At 44.2% G+C, this 22,114-nt stretch overlaps 1 protein-coding gene across 8 annotated transcripts in view; it reads right to left on the bottom strand.

The window, feature by feature from the left end:
- The window catches only part of SLF1 (SMC5/6 complex localization factor 1), a 786,836-nt gene that overhangs the window by 118,256 nt on the left and 646,466 nt on the right, over nucleotides 1-22,114 (bottom strand). The window lies entirely within an intron of this gene.

The raw sequence follows: 22,114 nt of genomic DNA, 5'->3' as shown, positions 1-22,114 counted from the left end.
CTTCCCGACTGAAATATTACATTTTTAAGAGCCTCGCATGGTAGAAAGTAATCTTACCATCTTGGGCAACTTTCATTATTTTTACTTGGAGGAGTGTCACAGAGACTCTGGCCTGCCTCGGGCTTCCACAGTTGGTCACGGCCCCATCTCATGTAGCAGGACACATCCTAGATGGGAACTTTTCCAATGACCCCTGGCTTTCACTTCAGGAGATGCTTCCCCTCGGTTGGTGGGACCACAGCGCAGTTGCCTTTTCTTTTAATTTGACACCCACTCAACATAAGGATATGCCCACTAACCACAAGACCCTCAAAAGGAATTGGAAGGGGTCTCAGCTGAATCTTTTGCTACTGCTCTTGTAAACAAGCCTCATATCGTCCAGGAGACCGTGGACAGAGTGGCGGAGGACCTCTCAGCCTTGCTATGCCCAGCAGGGGATAAGGTAGCACCCATACATGAGGTTAGCTTTAAGAGAAAAGTTCCTAAGGTGTCCTGGTTTACGGAAAAATTAAGGATTCTTCTTAGTCGCCAGGAATTTGCCTGAAAGAAACAATATGAGGCGAATGAAAGGTCCTTATATAAAATAGGGCCAGATGTAGGTAAATTCAATTTAACGAGTCCTTAATAGCGATTTTTACCGAATTGCTATTAAGGACTCGCTAAATTGAATGTAGGTAAGAATGGCTAAAATATTAAAAGGACACCCTGTTGCACCCCTGAAATGTGCATGTGTGCACATGTGGCGCACATACATGCCCTAAGAGCCTGAATGTGGGCCACATGGCACTTTTTAAAAAAAGCAAAAAAGTTATTTTTTACAGGAAATCGCTAATTACCACCAAATTGAAGTTGGTGGTAATTAGCCATTCCTTAAGCCTAAAGTGCACTTTCTTTTGTGCTACCTACATTGCATTTAGGGGATCGCAATTTGCGATTCCTTAAATGCAAGAGCAAAATAAGGAATCACAAATTTTGCATTCCTTATTTTGCTAGTAGGTTTAAACTCACCTACATGGCTCTCAGCCAAATACCGATCGCAAACGCTGAAATTCTGCGAATTTCAGCGTTATCGATCGGTATTTGGCCACCTACATCTGGCCCATAGTGATTAGAGACACTAAATTAGCTCTGAGAGAGAAAAAAGCCAGCTACTGGACCAACAAAATTGAGGGAACTAACTCTCCGAAAGAACTCTTTAAAATCATCAACAGTTATCCACACCCCCGGCCGTGCCCGATAGCGAAGGATCACAAGTGCTATGTATTAGGCTAGCAGAGTTCTTCCAACTGAAAATCTCTAATATTTATGAAGATTTTAAATTCTCTAAAACTGAAACTGATGTTGCACTATCTTTAAGTTAAGAGATGTAGCTAGACCGCTCAGAATTCACAGAAGTTAAGGAAGAAAGAATATAAAGGGTCTGAAGAACGTTCCTCTTCTTGCTCAGAAGCTTGTTGAATTGCACCTCCTGAACACCAAATCGGGTTCCCCCATTGAAACATGCACACCAAAAAATCTGCATATGGTTGCTGGTACGGTAGCTCAATCGCTAGCATCTATGAATAACAAAGCCATCATGTCAATCAATCAATCAGGAGTTTGTTAAAGCGCGACTACTCACCCGTAAGGGTCTCAAGGCGCTAGGGGTGGGGGGGTTGGGGGGGTGCAGGTTCCATTCCATCAAGGAGGGGGTCTGTCGAAGAGCCAGGTTTTGAGGTTTCTTGCGAAGATGGGGAGCGATGTTGTCTGTCTGAGGTGGAGCGGAAGGGCGTTCCATGCTTTGGCCGCGAGGAAGGAGAAGGAGCGGCCTCACGATCTGGTCTTTCTGGTGCGGGGGACCACAGCGTAGGAAAGCTGGGCTGATCGTAGGGTCCTTTGGGGTGCGTGGAATTTGAGTCGGCTGTTCAGGTATGCTGGTCCGGTGCCGTGGAGGGCCTTGTGTGCGTGGGTGAGCATCTTAAAGGTGATTCTCGCCTCGACGGGGAGCCAGTGGAGTGTGCGCAGGTGCTGGGAGATGTGGCAGTGTTTTGGCAGGTTGAGGACCAGTCTTGCGGCGGCGTTCTGGATGTTCTGTAGCTTGCGGATGAGGTTTTTGTTTATTCCGGCGTAGAGTGCGTTGCCGTAGTCGAGTCTGCTGGTGACCAGGGCGTGAGTGACTGTCTTTCGGTGTTCGAGGGGGATCCATTTGAAGGTCTTACGAAGGAGGCGGAGGGTGTGGAAGCAGGAAGATGAGACAGAGTTGATCTGGCGGTCCATTTTGAGCTCGGAGTCCAGGATGATTCCCAGGTTGCGTGCGTGGTCTGTGGGGGTTGGCGGGTTTCCGAGGGCGGTGGGCCACCAGGTGTCACTCCAGGCGTCGGGGTTTGGGCCCATGATGAGTACTTCTGTTTTGTTGGTGTTTAGTTGTAGGCAGCTGTTTTTCATCCATTTGGCGACGGCTTCCATGCCTTCTCGAAAGTTGCGTCTGGCGGTGTTGGGCTCGTTGGATAGGGAGAGGATGAGCTGGGTGTCGTCTGCATATGACACGATGTTGAGTCCGTAGGTTCTGACGATGGGGGCAAGTGGAGCCATGTAGACGTTGAAGTGTCAGGGTGCTATCCTCGGAAGTGGAAGGAGCCTGTAGTGAAGCTATTTCTCAAGAACCCCAATCCTGACTCAAATGACCTTAAGAACTATCATCCTATTTCTCTGTTACCCGTCCCAACTAAGATCCTGAAGAAACATATCAATAGCCACCTGATGGCTAATGTGGAGGAACAGAGTCTGTTGGACGCATCACAGTTGGGGCCCTGAAAACATCAGGCTATGAACAGCATTAGACGCCTAGTTGATGCAGGGCTGGCCGCGGCTCTGATCCTGCTGGGTCCGTCCACAGCCTTTGACACCATCTCTTTGACACCATCTCTCCATCCCTGCTGGCTGAACACATGAAGAAACTGGGAACTGGGCTTCTCTTTGAGCCCACCCTATTCAATCTTCACGTCTCCACACGGGCTAGGCTCCTACACACTTTTGGGCTACAAGCAGTATCGTACACCAATGACACCCAGATAATCATGTTGATTCCTAAAGCCAAGGATGCTACCAGAGCCATCTTCAACAACTGTATGGCGGATGGCTGGGTGGATGATAAAAAACGATCTGAAGCTTAACGGTGAGAAAACAGAGGTGCTGTTCTTTGGAACTCAAGCCTTTATTTGGAACCAAACTGGTGGCTTGATACATTGGGCTTATTACCAGCTCCTAAAGACATGGGCAAGAAACGGGGGGTGATTCTGGATAGTGAGCTTTCACTTGACTGGTAGGTCAATCACACCACGTCAACCTGTTTTTGGATCATCAGAATTGCATCAGTTTATTGCCCTTTAAGTACGAAAACAAGTAGCCTTGGTGTTGGTCTCTTCTAGAACTGACTATTGTAATGTGCTTTACTTAGAGACCAACGACAACACTCAAGCCAAACTGCAATTAGTGCAGAATGCACAGACAAGCCTCACCTTGGATATCCCGAAATGGCAGTCAGTGTCCAAGGGACTACATGGTCTGAATTGGCTCCCAGTAAAAAAGCACATCATGTTCAAGGCAGACTGCATCGTGCATAATGCCCTCTACCATGCTAGACCGATAGAATCAAGGCTATGTTTCATTGATTTATTCCTGGGAGAAATTTCCGATCAGCTCATCTCAACTTGGTGACAGTGGCCAGAATTTGAAGAGATGGGGAGGCAAAGCTTTTCTGATCGCAGTATCAAGGCTCTGGAACTCTCTTCCTCCTCTCACAGGTATTAAAATGCATCCTCCCTTTAGGAAAACCTTAACTACCTGGCTCTTCACACTATAGGGAATTTTAGTTTGTTGCAATCATGCCGAACCGGCATCTTTGCTAAGGAGTATCCTGAGAGTATAGCACCTTGACGCCTACAGGCATTTGTTGCGCCATATAAATTTCCCTCATATCATATAAAGACAATTTTATAGAGCTCTCCTATTCCAGCCTCACAGCTTGGGATAAGGCGTGTATCACTTCCCCCTAGAAGTCCACCATCTATGGAAACCCCCATGTCATATGAAGGAAGCTTGCGGCAAGTTGTCTGCATCTCTCACACGCCGTGGGTGTAGTGGGATGAATCTTGCTGAGTTTTGTAGGAGTCATATATGATTAATGCAGACATATCAGCTGTTGAACTTTAAAGTGTGCATTGGGGATGCTTGTTTGACTTGTTCACAACTTTCTACCATTCAGTGGATGTCAAATCATCAGGTCAGTCTGCATTCAGTGCTCCTGGGCCCAATCATTAATACCTCCCACATTGGTCACTAAGGCCGCATACAAATGGAATCTCAGTCACCTGTAGCCTGCTAGTGCGAACAATTGCTGCACCGAAGCTTGTTCCTGTGGCTTGCCTTCTACCCAAAAGAGTTTCAAGATATCTAACTTCACTCTGCTTCTCTGGTCTGTCCACACCAAGTAGCACAACAATCTGTCCAGGGGGGTAAACGTTAGAGCTGAAACAACATATTCCGCAACATGTACAAGCAGTGTGGTAAGAACATAATTTTTGCCATGGCCACCCTGCCAATCATAGACAGAGGAAGTGTTTTCCATAAATCCACAGACTGCTGCAACCCATATATCATCTTTCCCACATTAAGGTCATATTGGGCCACTTGACATCTGGTTATCCATACTCCCAGTTTTCAGATGTTTTCTCTCTCTCAGGGCAGGCCAAGACCCTCTGGGAGGGTGGTACCTTCCTGGCCCCGTTTGCCCAGCGGGAATAGTGTAGATTTATCTCTGTTTGGAGCCTAGAAACGTACACAACCTCGCATCACTATCAACAAGTGGAGCACTTTCTTCACCAGGTCATTTTCAAATATAGATATTATGTGGGGTGTGAATGCCTCACAGCCTGAGGGTTGATTGAGGGTGAAAGGCCAGCTGCTTCATCACAAGTGCAAACAGCATGGGGTACCCCTGCCTTGTTCCCATGTCCAACCGTCAAGGGTCAGAGATCATGTTCCCCGTTCACCCCCTAGACACAGGGTCAGACTATAGTAGACTGACCCATTTAATGAAACCAGAGTCAATACACATTCGGTGCAGTGTAACCCACATAGAGGACCATCCAACTGTGTCGAAGGTGCATTCCACACCAATGCCAAATCTTCCTCCGAAGACGAGTGTTTGCACATTGAAGTAGTGTGGCTCACTGGTTAGAGGCGGCAGACCCGAGAGCAGAGGACGGCCCGGGACCAGGGTTCGATTCCCGGCGCGGCAGGTTTCTGGACCAGGGTCAGCGGACTCGATAATTCTCTCGCCTCGGTGCCCACTCTGATCAGCGATCACACTCGGCAACTCTGGGCATTAGCTTGCCTCATCTTCACTAACGGCCCCACCAGACCGCCGGGGAGGCCTGGTCTCACCCTGGAGATACCCATTAAGGGACCATCTCTCAGGGAAGCCAGGAAGGGTTTCGCAGCGGTCGAAGCGCCTTGGGACCCTACGGGTAAGTAGTGCGCTATATAAATGCCTATACATACATACATACATTGTGGGTCAGTCACCTAATATTACATATCATGCTCCTCCCAGGGATAAAACCCATCTCATCAGGTTGAACCAGCATATGAAAAACGCGCAACAATCTGTTGGCCAAAACCTTGCACAACAGATTGTTGTCCGTATTCACCACTGACAATGATCTTTAGGGGGAGAGATGCTGGATAGCTACCCTCCTTTGGTATCAGCCAATCATAACTTCTCTCATGATTGGTTCTCCCTAGCTTCCATAAAAACACACAGTAGGTTTTCCAGCAATATGGAAGGGAGGGTCAGATACACATTTTTATTAATTTCTAAATGAAATGCTTTAAGTTTTACAGTTTCGAATCTGTCAAGGTCGCTTCAGGTGTACCACAGTTTTGCCAGTAACACAGAATATTAGTGCTCTTAGTTGTTTATTAGAACCCGGTGACGGAGCAGCAGTGGAACACTGGGGAATCAACTGACAGGCTGCTGTTGCTGTTAGAAGCACATGTTTTACTCAGATTATCAGATTTTGATCTCACATGGCTGAGAATGATAGGATGCACTGATAGAAAGTGTGATCTCATTTAATCTTCTGTGGTACCTTCCATACTCTCTATGAGAAAATCACGAGAGTAAATAATTTTCTTTCAAACATGGTTCATCCAATCTCAGCAGAGGGTCAACTTTCTTCAAACGTTAAAATCACCCTACAACACACCACAATTCCTAAAATTAGAATGGTACTACCAACAAATGATTTATATTGTGACTAAAATCATCTATCGTCCCTTAATATGTGCTACATTTTGTGACCCTCGAAACCTGCCATTCACTAAAATGCAATTCAGTGAGGACCGTGTCCCTGAGCCCTGTAATTGCTACCATAACATGTGACCAGCCAATGAAAGGGGTGTCTTTGATGCCCTGCCCCTCCCCGTTTGGGGCCAGGGTGTGCTCACTTTGCCCCCTTATATTTTCTATTATTCATTATCAGAATGCAGGGACAATGTCTCCGAGTCCTGCATTGGCCAGCCACAGCCTGTCCATATGGGCGAAGGGGCCACACCCCCTCACCTTTATCCAGAGAAGTAGAGTGTCTGTCAGACTGAGCAGAAGTCAACATGAAAGATGCTCATCTTGTTCAGGTCAGGCAGGCAGGAGCTAGACATGCATTAAATGTGCAGGGCTACCTGAGCTGAGCTTAGTCAGGCTGAGGATTTCACAGCTCTGTGGATGGAACCTACTCAGCCTGGCAAAAGTACCTGGAGGCCCTACCCCTCATGACAAGGGTGAGGATCACTGATTGCCTAGGATGTGAGCCCTTCAGTTTTAAGCTCTGAAGTGCCCAGGGCTCAGTGTCAACCAGTCACACACCGTCACAGAGTGGGGTGGAGTCAGCAGTCTCACTGACCCAATCCCACTCTGTGACAATTATCAGTTAGTGAGGGGAGGCAGCAGTTCCAACCCTCCTGGGACTCCTAAGACGTTCCTCTCTGGGGGCTGCAGGGCATGTAAGTTGTACGTTTTTGAATGTTTGATGTGTGTATGCATGTATGTATAGATGTATGAATTTGTTGAGTGAGTATTGTGAATGGGTGTGTGTGCGCGTTTGTGAATGCAAGTGTGGTGTACTGGTAATGAACATTGCCACTGCAACTCTGCATTTCATTGATTGGGCAGTCACCCTAATAGCCAGATGTTTGTCTGCATTCTGCTAGACAAACTTGAAGGAGTCCATTGCCCATCAGGAAATGGTGGTCTTGGCCACTGCTAGCTGCAGGCTTGTTTGCTCAAAAGCCACAAAAAGTTGAGACATAGATCTGAGTGCCTTAGTCCTTACAATGAAGAGAGTGTTTGCTCTACCTTTAGCGTAAGCGTTTAGTCAACACTTTCTACTTGAACCTCATGTGCATCCCGAAGTATGACCTTTTCTAGGGGAAACGTGATCAAATGTTCTTCAGTGGATGTCCGGGTCTGTCCCTCTCTAATGGATTAGTGACATCCACAAAGAATGCATCTTCTCTTGCGAGAAACTTGAGATCATTATTGCATTCATTTAAATGGCTTCTGTTTTTAATTATCCATCTTGCGCTTTCAACTTTTATTGAGGTACTTTTTTATCATGCAGCGGGGAGACTCCATAATCTATTTGTGGGGTTTCTGTCGAGTTATGGCATATCACAGGCCTTGAGAATCATTGATCTATCTCTATTATTATTAATAATGTAAGTTTGGGAGGATATACGTCCCATACCTTTGATTATATCACCATATGGGTAGAGGTCAAGGAAGGCTCTAGCCCATATATTATAGATTGTATCATTACCTAGGGTGGTCAGAAGCTGTTTAATATGGATATCTCCTGGCCTCTCCTTTTTTGTGTTCTTACAACCCATTGTGGGTGATCTTAATTGGTTGTGTGAGGCAAAGAATGTTCGATTATCTATTGAAATATATCACCAGAATATAAATGTTTTAGCTTGGGTTGAGCTAATAGCTAATGTTTAATTGTGATGTTTGTTTTTTATATTGTATTATACAGTGAACAAATTGTTGCTGGGAGATATCCTTTTTTCCTGAAGAAGGTGGCAGCGAGTTTGTAAGGTCCACCGAAACGCAGCGATGCTCTACTAATTCTTAGGATGCTAGATCTCTGGGAGTGGGACATTTGTGAGGCAAGAGACATTTAAGTTTCGACAGGAAACAAATGATCTGACAGAGACTAGTGATGATTCAATGATATTATATTCTGTCTGATTTGTTCTCCCACTGTGTTGTTGTGTTTTAATGTAGTTGCACAATTTTATTTCTATAACATTGTATGGTTTCAATCATGTGTGAATTAACTGTGATGTCATAAGTTTATTGTCCATCTTGAAGGATTTCAGAATTGGGTGTTTTTAACTTCTAAATGTACACACTATAATATTTTTTTATGCTGAATGTGATGTCCAAGTAGATTTATATACAGTACATATTGGCTTAATACATTTGTTTTTTTTAATAGGAGAATATTTTTGGTTTATTTGACATTTTTCTTATATGTCTTTTATTCTTACCTTTATATTTCCGTGATATGAGGTGTATGGTTATTGAGGGATTGAGTGAACCAAGGAGGATTTTATTTGACCGTGGTCTTATCCCCATCTCTTTGGTGTTTTTTGAGATGAGAGAAATGTGAGCCTAACTATAACTTCACTGTAACCTTTGGTTTTAAAGTTAAGTTCTAAGGTTTTTTTAAATGTAATTTCCTAGCTGTAACCTTTGACAGTGAATGTGTGAGTGGGTGCCTCAGTAGGTATGTGAGTGAGTGAGTGTGTCTCAATTGATGTGTGAGGTGGTGTGTGTTTGTGTGGGTCTGGGAGAGGCTGTATAAGTGTCTCACTGGGTATGTGAGTGTCTGAGTGGGTCTGTGACTGGGTGCTTGAGTGTCTGAACGGGTGCCTGAGTGTCTAAGTGGGTGTGTGAGATGGGGAGTTTCTGAGTGTGTTTGTGAGTGCCTCCATGAGTGGGAGTCAGTCGGTGAGTGTCTGAGTGGGTCTGTGAGTGGGTGTATGTGTCTGAGTGGGTCTGTGAGTGGGTTCATGAATATCTGAATGGATCTGTCATTGGCTGTATTGGTCTGTGAGTGGGGGCATAATTGTCAGAGTGTCTGAGTTAATCTGTGAGTGGGTGTACGAGTGTCTAAGTAGGTGTGTCTGTGTCTGAGTGGGTCTGTCAGTGGGTGTGTGAGTGAGTGCTTGAGTGTGTGAGTGTCTGTGTGGGTATGACAGGAGTTGTGTGATTAACTTGGCCATAAAAGACCTGCGTCTGCCATTTTATCCAATAAGAGCTCACAGTTTAGCACAAAATATCTACCTAAGTAGAGTACCTTCTGCTGGTTAATTACTAAGTGCTACCTCCTTGGGAAAATGTCCAGTACATATTCTACACTACAGCTGCATAATGGAGCATGAGGAAATGTCACCAGTGACCTTGTGTGCGTTTTGACAATATGATTGTTCCTGGTGCGTCTTTATCCAGAAATATGTGATAACATGAATCCTCCTATAGAAAAGACAATGAGACTACAAAGAGGTACATTTCTACCAAACAAGAGCCTTTCCGCTTAAATATATGGATTAAGTGCTCTATGTTTGGTGCAGATGTCCTCATATTCCTCAGCATCAAGGAATCCTCAACAAAATTGGCGGGAAAGCGCTGGGGGGACTGCTTGTTAAGCTGTCCATCATCCTTGCAAAAAAAACAGTAAGACCTTTGCATACTACTAAGGTAAGCAGGGCCAAAGGAGCGAAGCTTCCAAATGATTTGCACATTTGCATACTCGTAGGAATTTAAAGGGAGGACCATGGACTCTGCTCTCGACTGGACAGAACATCAAAGAACCCAATCGTCACACTCACATACAGATTGAGCTCCAATAGATCAACAATGCAGTCACCTAAACAAAGGATTTCAGATCGTTTTTTCAATATGGAACTGCCGAGAAAACACACTTACTTTGCCTTCCCGAAGCCTAGGAGTTAAGATCATTTGTTCTTCACAGAGTGGAGATTCAATTGAGAACCTGCTATGTTTATATTTGTAAGTGCCTCCCGTTGAAGTTTAAGTTCTGTGAACTGCACATTAGGGCCAAAACAGCTCTGTCAAAACATAATGGTGGAGGGGGGCGGCGTGGCCCCCTCCCCGGGCTGATTTTTACCCTGGGGACCCCATCTCCGGGGCCCAGACATACTACAATGGGGAAGGGGGGGGGCAACCCCCTCCCCAAGGCCTATTAGACCCGAGGGACCCCATTCCCCGGCCATATCTCCCTCGGTGCCCACCCATGGCACCCAGTGTGCTATGGGACTGCTGGGGGAGCCTCAAGGCCCGTGCGGTCCCAGCTGGCTCTCTGCCTTCGGCGGGATTCCTGTCACACACAGGTAGCTGCTGGAAATGCATCTGCACAGAGCCCCTCTTGATTTTTTACTGTAGGCCCGGGAAGGCGGTTCCCCAGGGTCTGGGGGAGGGAGGGGGTCTGCAAGGCCCCAGTTTATTTTTTTTATACAGCTGGTGCTGCCCCCAGGGCCTGGAGGGGTCTACAAGCCCCCCCCTTTATAATTTACATAAGCCCCGGGGAGGTGGTGGTCCCCAGGGAATAAATATGCCCTTGAAGGGGGCCCGTGCCGCCTCCCTTTCATGTTTTTAAAATCTCTGAATGCCCCCGGGACCTGGCCCACCCGGGGGCTACATTAAAAAGAAGCACAGGAGACCGAGCTTGGTTCTCTTTTTTTTTTTATTCATGGAGATATTTTCAAATTAAAAAAGGGTATTCATATCCTGCCCCCTTCTCTTTTTTGTGTTCTTTTTTTTGGGTGGGGGGGGTGACGTGGGGGGGGGAGATCCAAGATGGCTGCCAACACTTCCTGGTTGAAGTGTTGGCAGCCAATCAGAGCTCTGCATTTCTCTACACAAGCTCTTTATTATTTGCACAGGTTTTACAACCCTAAATATACAAATTTGGATTTCTTTTAATTTTTCAAAAAAACTACTGAACGGTTTTACACCAAATACCTGAAAGCGTGATCTGAGAAACAAAATTTACTTTTCTGCCAAATTCGGTGTAATGATGTCCAGCAGTTCGGGCTGTAGTCGGTTTCAAAAGCGCTATGGGAATTAACATGGGAAAAGCACTTTTCTCAACCCCCGGTTGACGGATCACCCTGAAATATTCCATGCACAACTAGAATGGCCTACGTACTTTTTTAGGAAAATGTCTTGAAGATTCATCTAATGGCGCCTAAGATATAGGTATGTCAAAAAACGCTTTTCCTATGGAAAGATAGTTAACTACCTACTGGTGACCCCCAGTAGGATGAATGGGTGGGTGGGTGGGTAGATAGATAGATAGATAGATATATTGTTTCCAAAGGGCTCCATTTTACTGGGGGCCCCCGGCCCTGCAGGGCGGACTCTCGATAACAGGAACGGAGAATCCTGTAGTTTCCAACATGCTTCAAAAGACAGAGCCCAACACCGACTTGCGTGCAAGATGACTTTTATTTGTCACGTGCTCAGCAGCATTAAAACACTCCTTTTAACCTGTCCGGTTTCGGCGACCTCGCCTTGCTCACAGGTGAGTGTAATTTGTAACCTCCTAGTGGTCATGTGGCCCATAGTAAAATACTTCAGGTCCCAGAATGCACCATAATGTAAAAATAAATGTCTTAGTGCTGAATGTCAATTCAAGAGCAAACATAATTCAAAAAGCAACACGGCCACAGTGCCCCTCGCTGCCAGGCACGAATGGGTTTACTTGCAATGCGGTGTCCCAGAGAGAGAAACGTCTCTCTCATCTCAATTTCTCCTTCGACGTTGCCAAATATCCTCGGAAGTCCTGTGGCTGGCACGTTTTCAGAGCGAGTCATGCCCCCTCAATTAACTGTTTCCAAAGGGCTCCATTTTACTGGGGGCCCCCGACCCTGCAGGGCGGGCTCTCGATAACAGGAACGGAGAATCCTGTAGTTTCCAACATGCTTCAAAAGACAGAGCCCAACATCAACTTGCGTGCAAGATGACTTTTATTTGTCACGTGCTCAGCAGCATTAAAACACTCCTTTTAACCTGACCGGTTTCGGCGACCTCGCCTTGCTCACAGGTGAGTGTAATTTGTAGCCTCCTAGTGGTCATGTGGCCCATAGTAAAATACCGCAGGTCCCAGAATGCACCATAATGTAAAAATAAATGTCTTAGTGCTGAATGTCAATTCAAGTGCAAACATAATTCAAAAAGCATCACGGGCACAGTGCCCCTCGCTGCCAGGCACGAATGGGTTTACTTGCAATGTGGTGTCCCAGAGAGACAAACGTCTCTCTCATCTCCCTTTCTCCTTCGACGTTGCCAAATATCCTCGGAAGTCCTGTGGAAAACGTGCCAGCCACATGGAGCCCTTTGGAAACAGTTAATTGAAGGGGCATGACTCACTCTGAAAACGTGCCAGCCACAGGATTTCCGAGGATATTCGGCAACGTCGAAGGAGAAAGGGAGATGAGAGAGACGTTTCTCTCTCTGGGACACCGCATTGCAAGTAAACCCATTCGTGCCTGGCAGCGAGGGGCACTGTGCCCGTGATGCTTTTTGAATTATGTTTGCACTTGAATTGACATTCAGCACTAAGACATTTATTTTTACATTACGGTGCATTCTGGGACCTGCAGTATTTTACTATGGGACACATGACCACTAGGAGGCTACAAATTACACTCACCTGTGAGCAAGGCGAGGTCGCCGAAAACGGTCAGGTTAAAAGGAGTGTTTTAATGCTGCTGAGCACGTGACAAATAAAAGTCATCTTGCACGCAAGTCGGTGTTAGGCTCTGTCTTTTGAAGCATGTTGGAAAATACAGGATTCTCCGTTCCTGTTATCGGGGCCTCCAGTAAAATGGAGCCCTTTGAAAACAGTTAATTGAGGGGGCATGACTCGCTCTGAAAACGTGCCAGCCACAGGACTTCCGAGGATATTTTGCAACGTCGAAGGAGAAAGGGAGATGAGAGAAACGTTTCTCTCTCTGGGACACCGCATTGCAAGTAAACCCATTCGTGCCTGGCAGCGAGGGGCACTGTGCCCGTGAGGCTTTTTGAATTAGGTTTGCCCTTGAATTGACATTCAGCACTAAGACATTTATTTTTACATTATGGTGCATTCTGGGACCTGCAGTATTTTACTATGGGCCACATGACCACTAGGAGGCTACAAATTACACTCACCTGTGAGCAAGGCGAGGTCGCCGAAACCAGTCAGGTTAAAAGGAGTGTTTTAATGCTGCTGAGCACGTGACAAATAAAAGTCATCTTGCACGCAAGTCGATATATATATATATATACATATATATCTCACAAAACAAAGGGGTCCTTCCGGGATCCTTCCTCCCCAGTCAGGTGGCGTCTCAAATTTGGCGGACCACACCGGCCGAAAAAGTAATAAATCCACAGGTTGCATGAAAGCAAAAAGACGCACTCGGGAAAATTGCAGCATAACGGATTTATTGTCCTAGCAACACGCTACGCGTTTCGACAAAGACTTTTGCCTTGATCACACGTGACAACCCCCTGCTGGTCACAATATAATATACACATTTGTTGTAACATTTCATGAACATAGAAGAAGGATACCTCGCATAGTCATACCGGAGCTGAAAAGTATAACTAGCCGCCATCTTAGAGTGGTGTATCTGATAAACAATCTATACAGGAATGGAAAAGTATCTACAGAACTATATATATACATATCGGATAAACATATAATTTTTACTATACCTGCAGATCGAGTAACTTGAATACTCTACTCAACCTAACTGAAATATACTTGACCTATAGACTGGTCTCATTATGTCATCCTAGGCAAATATTTTATTTTGCAGAGCCACCTTTTCTTCATTATCGCATACCAGAGCACCTTCCAATATGTGAGTTCAGCATTCCTGCTGTACCACAAAACCTATTTGGTTTGATTTAACAGACTAAAGGTTTGCTCTATACATAATAAGAATCTGGCCAGCATATAGGGTACACATGACTCTGGACTTATCTCTTATTTCACTAACAGCATTACTATCTGGGCAGGAATGTTTCTTAGTTTATATTTAAAAACTCACTTTTAATAAGTATGTTACTAAAGCATGAGGTTATAGTGCACTGTCATTTATAGCACATTTGACAAGAATGTTCCCAGCAAAATGCAGTTTTACTTATAAAATTATATAGTGTATAAACAAAATTCTGTGGAAATTGGGTTCCAGCAAACATATTTATTATTTGCAAAGTGTTCTGATTTCATCCTATTAAAATATTTTTTTCATCACACAGAATCACACAAGGACTTTCATAACTACTGAAATTTATTTTGAAATGTTTGCACAGTTCAGCTACCTAAATGTGTGTTAGAATAAATCATGACATCCTACAGATTTTCATTTCACACATTTGAATAGCACGTTTGACGAAAAAGTAATTATAGATGTAAACTAACTTTTGACCTTTGTCTATGAACACAGAATAAATGTGACAAGATAAAAACAAGATTTAAAGGCATCTTTAATGCTCCTTCACTTTGCCTGAACAGAACACCTGTTGTTTGTCAGCTCACCAGAAGGGGTGAGTAGACCCTAAATATAGCTTGCCCTGATAAAATCTGAGTTGCCATAGCGAGTGGGCCAGTAGATTTGCGAGGCCTGGGTGTGAGTAAGTGTAAGTATATATGTGCGTGTGTGATCCTCTATCTCGGCCAGAATTAACGACCGTCAATGGCAACGTCTGGCACAACATATTATTCAAGCTGTGGCCAGCCAAACAGAACTGAGTAGTATCTTAAAAGTGGCCAATCAGAGCATATCTGGACACCATCAGTCCAGATGTAACTAACTTTTTAACTCCTTCATGACCATCCCAAGCACTTCTTTAAACATGTATTTCTCAACAATGGCCGATCAGGTTTACACCAAATAATCAAATGCATGCTTACTTAGTAAAGTTCTAATATTCTGCCAAATTTGACATAATACAGTTCGGGTCCTTTTTTCTGTATCACTTCCCAAAATTTCCAATCGGAATAAACATAGGAAATTAACATTTTGGAACCCCCTCTTTTTGCTGGACCCTGCTTGACAGTTCAATGCAAAACTTTCCAGGAAAACAATTATCTCTTGTGTTTTCAATTGGTCTCTCACTCCCCTAAAACCGCGTGGTTTGCGTTCTCCAATTGGAACATGGATGGTCCATGTATAATTACTGTCTCAAAGTGCAGTAGGATGTATGTAGCATGCATGCGCTCTGTGTTACTGTGGCAGCCCTAGAGCCCATTTTGATTGCACGAATGTTAGTGGTACCTAAAACAGAAGTTAGAGAGAGCCTACCAAGAGAAACGTGAATTCCAGAGCTTCTATAAAGCATTCATGAGCTCCTTTGTACTGGACCAGACTTGAGGGTGTGGATGATAAAGCTAGAGAGTCCTTTGAAGCATAGAGACTATCCTCGCATTCTTCCTTATCCATTTTGCTGCAGAGTTATATAACCCCCAAAAGCCAAGCTAAGCCCTGCCCCACCTTCCTCCTGACACTAGTTGACAACGACTGTGGCTTGATCAGTCTTGGAGGCATAGACAAAAGTCAGGTATTGCCTCAAACTGGTCCTAGAACTGGACCTGTGGAATAACACAGTCTCAGACCACTGGACAATGTGAGGCACTTTTGTACTCCGGGTTTGGAGCTGTTAACTGAGTTCTCAATGTTGCCTAGTTCAGGAACAGGAACATGGAAGTTATGCAACCTTCCAGGAAGAGCTGCCTGAGGCTGTCTTGAGGTAAGTAGCAGAGTGGCTTCTGAGAATGGGTCCTTGTACAAAGAAAAAGCTGTGCACTGTATCTCTCTCTCTCTCTCTCTTGCACTCACTCTCTCTTCTCTCCCACACACTCTATGGCTTTCTGTGGGAGACTGAGGCGGCCCACCCCCTGAAGATGAAGACTGGCACACAGGGAAATAGGCATACACTCCTGCTACAGACTTATAGAATGTCATCATCTATGGTGCATCTCTCTTACTAGATACCAGATCTGGCATTTCCAGAGGGATTCTTCCCTTAATGGTTTGAAAAGCCAGACCGAAGGAAGGGGATGTTATGTCCACTGTATGGAGCTGCAGAATTATCCAATTCTTCTGGATGGCATCGCAAAAATTCTTTTAGAAGCAGCGGGGAGCACTATAGTCCTGACCCCTCAGTTAGCTTTGTTTAACATCCAGGAAGGTATTGATAATACTAAGCTTTTTTTCCTCTTTCAAATAGTTTTTATTGTTTTTTAGTAGCAAAAGTACAAAAATAAAACATCAATTTATTTTTATTTTATTTTTTATTGCATTTGTTACGCGCAACAGCTACCCACAAAGGGTTTCCCGGCGCGGAGACTTGTACAGGTTAGCAACACTACGAGGTATGGAATTTAGATGTTAAATAGCCACGTTTTTAGGCTTTTGCGAAATCTGCCGTAATTATCTTCCATCCGAACTGTAAGAGGCATGGAATTCCACAGCATTGGGCCTTGATAGCAAAATGACCTGCCTCCTACGCGGGAGAGCTTAAATCTGGGAATGGTGAATTTCTTTTGGGTGGAGGAGCGCAATTATCGCGACGGACGGTACGGACGGACCAATGTCATCAGGTATTTCGGGGCTCTGGCCATGTTTATTTTGTGCATAATGCAGAGTGCCTTAAATCTGATCCGCTTTTCTACCTTCAACCAGTGCAAATCTCGCAGATATTTTGTGGTTGAGGTGTGTCTGGGAATTCTGCATATTAACCTAGCTGCAGAATTTTGGACTACCTGTAGTTTAAGAATTAATGCTTTATTTGCACCCAGGTACAGGACATTTCCGTAATCAATACGGGAGGTAATCAAAGCATTCACCACCGTCTTCTTGGTTGGCTCAGGTAGCATCCAACAAATTTTCTTCAGCCATTTTAAGATAGCAAAGCATGTTCCTGCAGTTTTTTCCACCTGCTTATGCATCTTAAGCGCATCGTCTATAATGACTCCAAGATTGCGTGCTTGAGTCACTGGGACGGGAATCTTGCCCATTTCAGTTGGCCAGTGATGGGGACCCCACAAATTTTTATTATTCCCTAGGATGATAACCTCCGTTTTATCCCCATTCAGTTGGAGGAAATTATCCTGCATCCACCTTGCGATTTTCTTCAGGCCACTTTTCAGGGTGGACTCATCTTCCACTGTCTCGGAAGTCAGTGAAACAACAAGTTGGGAATCATCCGCGTAAGAAAACATCACTAATCCTGTTTCCTCCACAATCTTGGCCAGAGGGCTCATGTATAAATTAAATAATAAAGGACTTAAAATTGATCCCTGGGGAACACCATGCTCGAACGTGTGAATGTCGGAGCATGCATTCTGAGAAAAGACCTGAAATGACCTTTCCTTTAGAAAAGAAGTAAGCCACTACAATGCTGGACCACAGATACCTAATGATTGTAATGTTGAAACCAAGACCGCATGAGATATTGAATCAAACGCGGCACTGAGGTCCAACAACACCAGGGCCACAGTTTCTCCTTTGTCCAGCCTACTCCTGATATTTTCTGTCACCCCCAAGAGCGTGGTCTCCGTTGAGAAGCCGGCTCTGAATCCTGATTGGCCGGGCGGTAGTAGTTCATGGGTGGTAACAAATTCAGTTAAGATGTGGTTTACGTGTTTTTCTAGAATTTTTGAGAAGATTGGCAATAGTGAATTTGGGTGAAAGTTGGAGGGCTGATTGGGGTCTGTTCCTGCTTTCTTCATAATGGGTTGAATCATGGCATGCTTCCACTGCGACTGTACTGTATTTTCATGCAGGGACCTATTTAATAAACTTGTGATAATATTCAGTACGTCAGGAGAAAGTTTTTTCAGGATTTTACACGGTAAAGGGTCTTTCGGGGATCCTGACTTAATCGAGCTGAGCAGTTTGATTAAAAATTCCGTACTCAATTTAGGCCATTTATCTAGGACATTTCCTTTATTCAAAGGCCGCTCTACCTCCGATTCACACTCTTGCTCCTCTCCAGGAGGGGGAATTGCCCCGGGGTATGAATCACATTGTTTAGCTGTCACTATTCCTTGATGGATTTTATCCACTTTCTGAATGAAAAATGATGCTAGGGCTTCACATTGATCTTTATTTAATTCTGGGGGGCTAGCTGTGGTTTTTGACCCAGCCAGTTCTTTGACCATTTTAAATAGCATTTGGGAGCGGTTCAAGGCCTCTGATATCGAGAAGCAGACATAGTTTGCTCGCGCTTTGTCACAAAGAGACCGATAATTTTTCAGCTTGTTTTTATATTCTGTTTTTGCTTCTAGGAGATAGTACTTTCTCCATCTTCGCTCCAGAACCTTACATTCCGATTTCTCCTTTTTTAATGTTTCTGTAAACCAAGGTGCCGGTGGCCTCCTCCCCTTGCACTTTGCTTTAGAAAGAGGCAGACAGGTATCTATAGCTACCCTTAACCAAGTTGTATTTCTTCAGACAGAGATTGCACCGACCCATTTAAACACGGGCGGTGTGCCGCTAGATGATTATTCAGCATCTCAAAGTCTAGATTTTTCCAACTTCTTATCAGTCTAGGATACTCCAATGGGTTGCTGCCTCTCTGGGGGGCAATCTGCAGGGAAAATCCAACCAGATAGTGGTCTGACCAACTAAGTGGAACTGAAGGCAAAACCTTGACATCTCTTAAATTAGAAATAATTAGGTCCAATAAATGTCCTGCACTGTGAGTGGCTTCTGTATTTAACAGCCTCATGTTCTGTGCAGCTAAGTCTGATATAAAATCTACTATGGTGGTGCAAGCTAAATTCTCCAAATGAATATTAAAATCTCCGAGGAGAGAGAAATTCGCAGCAGACAGAACCAAGGGGCTTATAATTTCAGGTAAGGCCGCCATCTAATCCGTCGCTGAACCTGGTGGACGATAGGCCAGCATCCCAGAGAGGGTGAAGTTCGGAGTAACTGCCAGCTTAAAAATCGCCGCCTCCCCTTTGATGGTAGGGAGTCTCAAAAGCTCACAGCTATATTCCTTTTTGAAGAGGACGGCTATACCCCCTCCTATTTGATTGAGACGGTCCAACCTGACAATCGTATAATTATCAGGCACAGCCACTGCAATATCCGGCCCTGAACTCTCTTGGAGCCATGTCTCAGTCAAAAAGAGAGCGTCCGGTTTATCCTCCAGCAATAAATTCAAGATTTCATATTTATGCTTGGGTAAAGATCTACAGTTTAGGCTCAAGAACAGAAGTTTTTTATCCTTCCCTTGTGGTAGCGCCCTCTTTGTGTTTGCCTTATCCTCCCCTCTATATGTGATTGTTGTGGATAAACCAAAAGTCGGGCATGAGGTCAAGCCAATGTCAAGGTGTAAGCACGTGCAATCCTGATGTATGGGAGTTCTCAGTTCTTTCAGATCATTAGAGCTGTATTTAAAAACAGGACCAGAGTTGTTATCTAAGGCCACAATCTCAATTCTACTATCTGGGTCGATATTACTTACAGAATCCAAGTGCGAGTAGAAATGAGCAGGATGTATGTCCCTGGGCCCGGTCCCGGCGCGGACGGGCGCAGACGGGCTTGCCTTAGGCGCGCCTTCGGCGCACCGTCGGCGCGCCCGCTGCGCCCGTCCGCTGCGCCTACGAATGTCGTGCTCCATTTAGACTGTCAGAGGCGGGAGCTCAGGGCAGCTAGAACGCTAACCTTGAGCCTCCAGCAAGATGGCGGCCAAGGAGAACATTGCATAAAATTGCATACTCAGTAGTACAGGTAGTAGGATGTTGATTAGTTGCTACTTCATACATATGATATATATTGATAAAACAGATATGACCTCTCTTAGCAGTTGATATTCTCAAGATCATTGTTAGGATGTAGGTTAATTACATGACACTGTCCATCTAACTAAGGCAATACAGTGACATTGGGTCCTGATGTACCATGTTACAGTTGTTTGTATCATATACCCCCTATCCTCGTAATGTTATACAAGATAAATAGAAGACTAGACACAAAAAAAAGAATTTAGAACAAGTAAGGAAAGAAGAAAGGAGCCAAGACACTCCAGGGATGTACATGTCTGGATTATGAGTAACCTCAGACGATGACTTGTGTGAGATGCTTAAGGACCCCTTTGTATGGAGTGGCAGGACCAATTTTGAGGGGGGTTTAAATGCGTCTAGCGATTCCCATATTTTCCTATGACTAAGGAGCCATGGGGAGAGTCAGAGGGTCGTGTTATCTGTGCCCCTCAGAAAGGTTAGCCATTCTTGCCATATTTTGAAGGATATTTACTTAAAATGTTTCCAGTTACACAGAACTATTTTACATGCCAGTGTCAGATTCAAGTTGAGCAGGAAACGGTCACTCTTCTTTCCGGATCGTGAAATCCCACTAAAATATATGAGAATTCTCTGACTGGGGTGATATGTAGAGTCTGGGTGATGCATTCAAAGATCTTGTCCCAGAAATTGTGTAACACTGGGCATAAAAGTACCATGTGTGATAGGTCACCTAGTTGTGAGTAACAGTTACAGCATTAGAAAGATTGGATAGGATTGCGCTTACGTAGTCTGGCTGGGGTCCAGTAGTTCCTATTTATAATCATGTACTTTATTTGGTAGAGCGTAGGAGATATTTTATTTTTGAAGGCCATCATATGAATTTGCTCCCAGTCAAGCTTTATTGCCTTGGCTTTCATTTCAGATTCCCATTTCCTTTCAATAAGCATATGAGATATATGTGGTTTGGGGAATAAAGTCTTATATGCTCTTGATACCAGGTGCCCAGCATTTGACAGATGAATCAATTTGACAGGATGCGAGGGGGCGTTAGGCTTCTGAGATAATTTAGAAATCTGTACAATACATTGCAAGAACATATATAAGTTTATGTCAGCTAGTCCCCTCTCCCTTTCAAGAACAGTGAAGGATATACAGGTTGGTATCCTCATACAGATCTTTAATCCGATTAATACCTCTTTATGACCAATTTTGCCAGTATATTAGTTGTCTATCGATTTTTATTTTGGGATTGTACCAGATCACTGTCACGTATGATGCACACATTTTAGTGCTGAGTGGATATCTAGACAGGCCAGTGCTTTCGTAGTGTTTTGAATAATGTATTTAGAGTGCAACAAATTAGAGATCTGCATTGTCATAATAGCTGGGAGAGGAATGTCTTTTACCAAGTTCTTTTCTAAATCTAGCCAATGGGGTTTGTAATCAAACTTTTACATTAACTATGTAGCTCCTTATTTACATAGTTAAGCTGTTTGGTAATTCTCTAAATTTGGTAGGCCCACTCCTCCCTTGTTCTTGGCTAGGCTGAGTTTGCCTAAAGAGATCCTTGGTTACTTCCCTTGCCATAGAAAGTTATTAAGGGCCTTATCGATTTTCTGAAGGAAATCCTATGATAATATCATAGGTAACATACTAATGAGGTAATTGATAAGAGACGTATTCATCATTTTAATTGTTTCTATTGTACCCCACCATGTTAGGAATTTTGGTGACCATCATTCAGTAGTTCTATGATTTTTAAAAAATAAATAATAGCTTCATTTTCTTCTAGGGTAGTGATAAGGTTGTTTGAAAATTCTATGCCGAATATTTAATCGTACCTGTCTACCACGTCAACCTGGAATCTCTCAATACATCTCTACCACCACATAGATTTAGTAACTTAACTTCTACCACGTCCTTGTTAAGGGTGTATCCTGAGACTTTTGCAAGTTCTTGAATAGATCTCATGAGAGCCGGTAAAGCAGTGGCTGCCTTTTTTGAGACCACCATTATGCTGTCTGCATATGCTGCTACTTTGAAATTAGTTTTGCAGAAGTTTATACCCGGGATGTTCTGATTTTTCATTAAATATTGGAGGAATGGTTCAATTGCTAGTAGGAAAAGTGAAGGAGACCGGGGACGTTCTTGTCTGGTACCCTGTTTTAATGGGAATAAAGAAGAGATAGCTCCCCCTGCTCTAACCTTTGCCCTTGGGCTGTGATATAATGTCGTGA

The sequence above is a fragment of the Lissotriton helveticus genome, chromosome 2_1, assembly GCF_964261635.1.
Source record: "Lissotriton helveticus chromosome 2_1, aLisHel1.1, whole genome shotgun sequence".
Lineage (NCBI taxonomy): Eukaryota > Metazoa > Chordata > Amphibia > Caudata > Salamandridae > Lissotriton > Lissotriton helveticus.
The sequence above is the reverse complement of the archived record's forward strand: the minus strand, read 5'-3'. Positions and strand labels throughout refer to the sequence as shown.